The sequence below is a fragment of the Solea senegalensis genome, linkage group LG3, assembly GCF_019176455.1.
Source record: "Solea senegalensis isolate Sse05_10M linkage group LG3, IFAPA_SoseM_1, whole genome shotgun sequence".
In the NCBI taxonomy this organism is placed as follows: Eukaryota; Metazoa; Chordata; class Actinopteri; order Pleuronectiformes; family Soleidae; genus Solea; species Solea senegalensis.
The window spans coordinates 8677405-8683404 of NC_058023.1; positions in this window are offsets into that span (position 1 = coordinate 8677405).

Consider the following 6000-nt stretch of genomic DNA (forward strand, 5'->3'; position numbering starts at 1 on the left):
CGGAGAGACGGAGAGAAGACTCGGGAGGAGCTGAGTCATTTAAAGCACTACTTTGCTGTAACATGTAAAATACTGCCCTACATAGGCAGCAAGGTTGCACCGACGTTATTCCTGTGGTATTGTTCTGTTGCTCGGAAATACAACCTTTGCAATACTGTGTAAATGACGCTGTGTCTGTGCAGGGCTCGGTTTTATTGACTTTTACCCCCTCGAGCAAAACATGTCCCCAGATATCTTCATCAAGTGACGTGTCTTCTGGATGACGTCTTCGCTCGGTGAAAAACTAAATAACATTTGTTCAGTTGGAGACACATAATATAATCAGCTAGACGTACTCAATTATTCATTCATTGTCTCCCACTTTATCCTCCACATGGGGGTCACAGGGCTGCTGGTTCCAATCCCAGCTGACATAGGGCAAAAGGCGGGGTACACATGAACCCAATAATGAATGTATTAATAATATTAATAATTAAAATCCCCATTCAGTAATTCAACTCAAGTCTAAACCACTGTTATACAGTCTAATATTGCTTTTACAATTATTTTTTTTAGGTTGAAAGACAAAAGCAAACTAAATTGTGAGCATTATTTCAACTTTATTATATAATGCAACCCTAAAAATGGCTTCAGAATGAACATGCTGTGCATTAAATGTGTCCCAGCAATGCTAATCCAGAATGTGATTACAGAAAAGGGTAAAAACAAATGGGGAGAAGTTCTATGACTAGATCATGCGCCTCATTAGGTCCAAACCCCTTTCTTCAGACAGTAGCTTTCTGAAAAACTGTCTCTCGTTTGCGATCAATCCATTTGTTCGGACGGTGAAAAATGCTCCAGAAAAGGTTCTCCCTCTCTACCTTTAAGGAGCATGGTGTTTATTTCTGGTTGTCTCTGGATGGGACGCGAGTCCACAGCAAAGTTCCTCCATCTATAACTCACTTTATCCTGAAAAGTGAACATCTCTGGTGTGACACAGCGGGAGCGGGAATTGCCGACGTCCCATTTCCGAGGCAGCCGCTGGGCCATTAGGGCGTGAGCTTAAGTACGCCGTCTATAAATATTATCCCATATCAAACAATCATGCCTAATAGGTTTCAAAGAGCAAATGTAGCCTCGCATGCTCATTCATATTCAATTTGCGGAATATGTCGTCCTTTCTATTTAGAGAACATGAATTTATTCTGCATGACAGCCCCATCTCTGCTGTGATATGTTCATGTATAATGAAGCGAGCCACATAATGTGTCACGCTCACCTACCTGAGCGTGGACAAAAGGTCTACTCCTAAATTTAAAGGCATCTACGTGTTAAAAACAACAAATATTTCAGCTCAACCAAAGACCTTTCCTGATCAGGCTGCTCTGTGTTTTCCTTTCTCTGCACCTGCACATGCACATGTGACGTGTTCATGCTTAAACGTGTCCGTCATGTATGTTCATGTTAACCCAAGAACATACAATATACAAGGCAGTGGATGTGAACAGCGTTCTGCACTTAGGATCCCCTGTGTGTGTGTGTGTGTGTGTTGAATGAATTTGCTGTGGGGGGGTTTATGTATAGTCATTTCTGTGTATGTTTCTTTGTTAAAGGAGTGTTATTGTGTATTGCAAGATTCTGAAATGATGGATTACCCACAGAGAATAACAAAAGAAAAACACACACATGGATATATGTACACGCATACGCACACACGCGTACCTTCATATAAAACGTAATATTCCATACATAGTGTACTATTCCATTTCATACCTCCACATTTTTCTTCTTTTTCATTCCCTTCATCTGTTTCCATTATCTCTCCCTGGAGTGCTCGACTTCTCCTCTGATCACACACACACACACACACATACACTCAAAGCACATACACAAATACACACGGCTTGAAAACTGTGTGTACAAAATTGGATTACCTGGCTTTCTAAATTATTTCTGAAACTTTTTATTCGAGAGCAAATAGCAGGCTCTGTATTAAAGCTTATTGTAGAACAGTGTGTGTGTGTGTGTGTGTGTGTGTGTGTAAATACAGGACATTTGTCGTCCGCATGGCAAAACCTCATTTCTGACTCTCTGGTTAAAGTTGTCGACTGTGATACGGCTTTGGTTCGGCTGTTAAAATGAGTAGAAGTCAATGCAGAGCCCTGTGTCTAAGAATACAGGGGCACACAAGCGCCACCATTAATATCTCTCTATTTTGTCTCTCCAGTAGCTCATTTTCAATAAAAGCTGGGACAATATGGATGTTCACACACAAACACACACACACACACACACACACACGGATTTTATTCACCATTTCCTATCTAAGTAAGTGCAATAATAAATAATGGCTCTGTTGGAGAATTATTTATGTCTTCCGTCGTCCCCTGGCCAGAGTGGTGTGTGTCGGAGGAGAGAGGGAGGGAGGGAGGATAATCACAGAATGAAGAAAAGGTGATGACGGTAGGTTAGCCTGTGGGCAAAGAGGGTGACTGGAATCTCAAAGGTTATATTAGTTTACTCTGAGGCCTTAGTGGGAGGTGGAGAACGGTGGGGTGGCTGTGATGACACATGAACAATGTTCAAAATAAACAAAAGAAAGTATTCATCTTTTCTCTGCGCACATGTACAGTACTGGGAGATATAGACTCGATAATGTGGTAGTCGATTAGCTTTATATGAGATCTCAGTTTACAATAAAAACACGTCATGTTTTACCAGACAAAATTGACTAGGTTTTCAATACATTTCATGATCATATGTGTGTTTCTGATGACTTGTTTAAAATGTTAATGATGACAGAAGAGCTGCACAGATCAAAGGCTTCAGGAATCGATCAAAGGATCACGCACGGTCCTCATTCTAATTAAGATCTGCAAGGGGGAACTTTGTGTCAAAGAACTTCAAACCTGGGATTAGGAACTCGGAGGGCAGCGTTCCACATTACAGGAGAAGAGGAAGAAGAACATCAAGGATGCCAGGCACCATTGAAAACCAAGAACAAACGACAAACCCTTTTTAGAAGCAGAAACCCTTGTAGAGGAGTTCAAACTTAGTCATAGTCATGTCAAAGAGCAGGAAAAGAACACTTACAAGAACAAGCAAAGGAAAGAGAAGATAGAAAAGCAACATTACAGGCTGTAAACACCGAATAAGAAAGGGGATTACTGGACCATCACCATCCAATGGTTTACATAAGTCTTCGAAAGAAAGGTAAGGGGACCTGTAGAGGAGTTAAAAGGTCCTTTAGAGAAATTTCAGTGAGCGGGAAACATGACCATGAGATCCCACCACCTCAGAAAAGAACGAGGATGAGCATCCCTACAGCTGATCCTTCACTTCTCATCCAAGTGCAAGAAATCAAGGTTTGTATGATGAAGGTATTTCACCGGGAACACCCCTACCTGTCCTGTGACCATGTCAAAGGTCCTCAAGAGTCACCAACACTCTACGACGAGGGGAAATCTGACGCCGATCACGTCAATCTTCTAAAGACAAGTAAGGAGCTCTGCAGAGGAGTGAAAAGGCCCTATAGTGAAATCTCAGTGAGCAGAGAAGGGGTTCCTGAGGCCCCATGTCCACCCAAAAAGCAGAGAATGAGCATCCCTGCAGAGGATCCTTCACTTCTGGACCAAGACCGGTCACTGAACTTGGGTCCGAACAGTAAAAGTGTCCGAGAGACCCCCTCTCCAGAAAAAGAAGGCGGGGAGATGGAAATAAAGGCTCACATCAATCATGTAAAGAGAAGACAGCGGGCCTGGAGAGTTCATTTGCTCTGTAGAAAAATTGTGAAGAAATATCAGCGTGTCAGACTGCAAAGTATCAGATGGAGAAGGCACAGTGCCGGGGTTTTAGATGAAGGTAATTGGGGGAGTTGTAGTCCATTTCAGCTGACACATGGTCGCCAGTCCATCACAGGCAAACCACACACAGTCGGCAGGTCTTTGGACTGCGGGCGGACGCTGGACAGCAAAAGTCTGCGAGAGATCTCCTCTGAAGAAGAAGAAGAAGAGGAGAAGAGAATCACTTGTACAAAGACGGTAGACCATAGAGTTCACTTGACCTGTGGAAAGATATTAAAGAAGTATCAGCGTATCAGGCGGCGAAGGCACGGTGCCAGGGTGTTAGATGTAGGTAAGTGGGGAACTGTAGCCGGTCTCAGCTTACGCGGGGCAAAGGGTGTGGGGGACAGGTCGCCGCTCTATCACAGGGCCAACATACAGACACCAACAGCTATTCCCAATCACACCTACGATCAATTTAGAGTCTCCATTTAGCCTAACCCTCAACCTGCATGTCTCTGGACTGTGGGAGGAAGATGGACAGGAAAGGTTTCCTCTCTCCCATCAGTTGGGTGGGCCAAATGTGGGTATTTCGCTGCTTAGATCAGACGCAGTTGAACTTATTGCTGAGAATGAGCTCACAACATGTTTTTTTTTTCAGGCTTCGCACCAAAATTTCTTACGGATATCCGTGATGTGCGCACACACACGTACGCTTTGATGGGAGCAAAGCAGGTACACGTCACTGTTTCACCTGCTTGGGTGGATGTGGGCGCGTGTCCACTGGAGGAGCCTGTAACAAGCCTTTTGGTAACACTTTAGATTAGGGAACATGTATTCACTATAAATAAATAGCACACTAGCCCTTTATTAGTAATTATTAAGCTTGTAGTAACACCTTATTCTACCTCTATTACGACATGAATTAAGATTTTTCCTGATGAAGGTGTTAATATGTGCTTAATAAGTACTGAAATGACCGATGTTATTGCGGATATCCGTGATGTCATTCTTACGTTCAGATATCCATAAATTCCGTTTCTACTCGTCAGATTCACGCGTATCGGGTTTGTTGGGTTTAATTGTATATATGTCTAATTCCAGTTTCAGTTCTGAAACTTAATTCACGTCTTAAAAGGACAATGTGTCTTCAATTGAGGATAATTGAAGATATTGGACTTAAACTGTGACTTGTAAGTCATAATGACATTGTCGATGTTTGAAACTGGAAATAGAGATATCGACAATTCAAGGTATCCGTGGAGGACGGGACGCCGCCCTCGCCTTCCTTTGATCTGAATGCGGGTTACCATGGCGACCATGGTAATGCATGTTCTTTGCTAAAAGAACGCGTGCAGTGTGTGCAGTGTGAACTTTGACATTGCAATAAGCAATGCACGGCAACACTGAACAGGTATTGCACTTTCATAACAATCACGTTTCAATTCAAATGAAAAATCGATAGGTTTGAGTGACCACGGCTTTCTGAACTGGTCACTTGTAATAAAAACACCTGAACACCAAACGAGGTTATAAATGATATATATATTCTTTAATGTTTGAGTTAATGTAATAACTTTAATAAGGTAATTGTAGTGTATTTCCTTTCTGAAATATTCCTTCTCTAATCAAAACACTTGATGAAATCCATTAAAAACACACTGCATTAAAAATACGTCCAGCATCTGGTCTGGGCTTGACCTTGAGCTACTGTGTGACCTGCTACGGCGAGAATTTGCTCAAAATTCACTCACTGAAAATAAGGCTTTTAAGATTGGAAGGCCTCACTGTCATCACTGTGGTAATAAAGTTTACTCAGGAAATTCCACGTCAACGTTACCTGGGCCGTGACCAATTTGTCTTGCTCGCCTCAAATTCCCTTCTCAACAGGTGATTGCACACGGATGTAATTAATGTGACAACGGGGCGGGTCTTTGAACTTTATGCTTGAAGTAGAAAAATTAAAAGATGAAATGTGGAGCAGTAGATTAATGAGGGTATTTGAGGCCAATAATCCCTATTGTGGCTCAATATCGTGTCAGTCTTTCTTTACTTTTATCCATCTGTCTCTTTCTGATATTTTTGACGCGTCACGTTCTCCACTTCATCACACATGACTTTGGTGGTCGGCTGTTGCTCTATATGAGGTCCATCTGGGATGGTAGCCTCCCTCCCTCCCTCCTTTCTTTCACTCTTACACTTCTGGGCTGCAGAGGAGAAGAGAGGGAGGAGAGAGAGA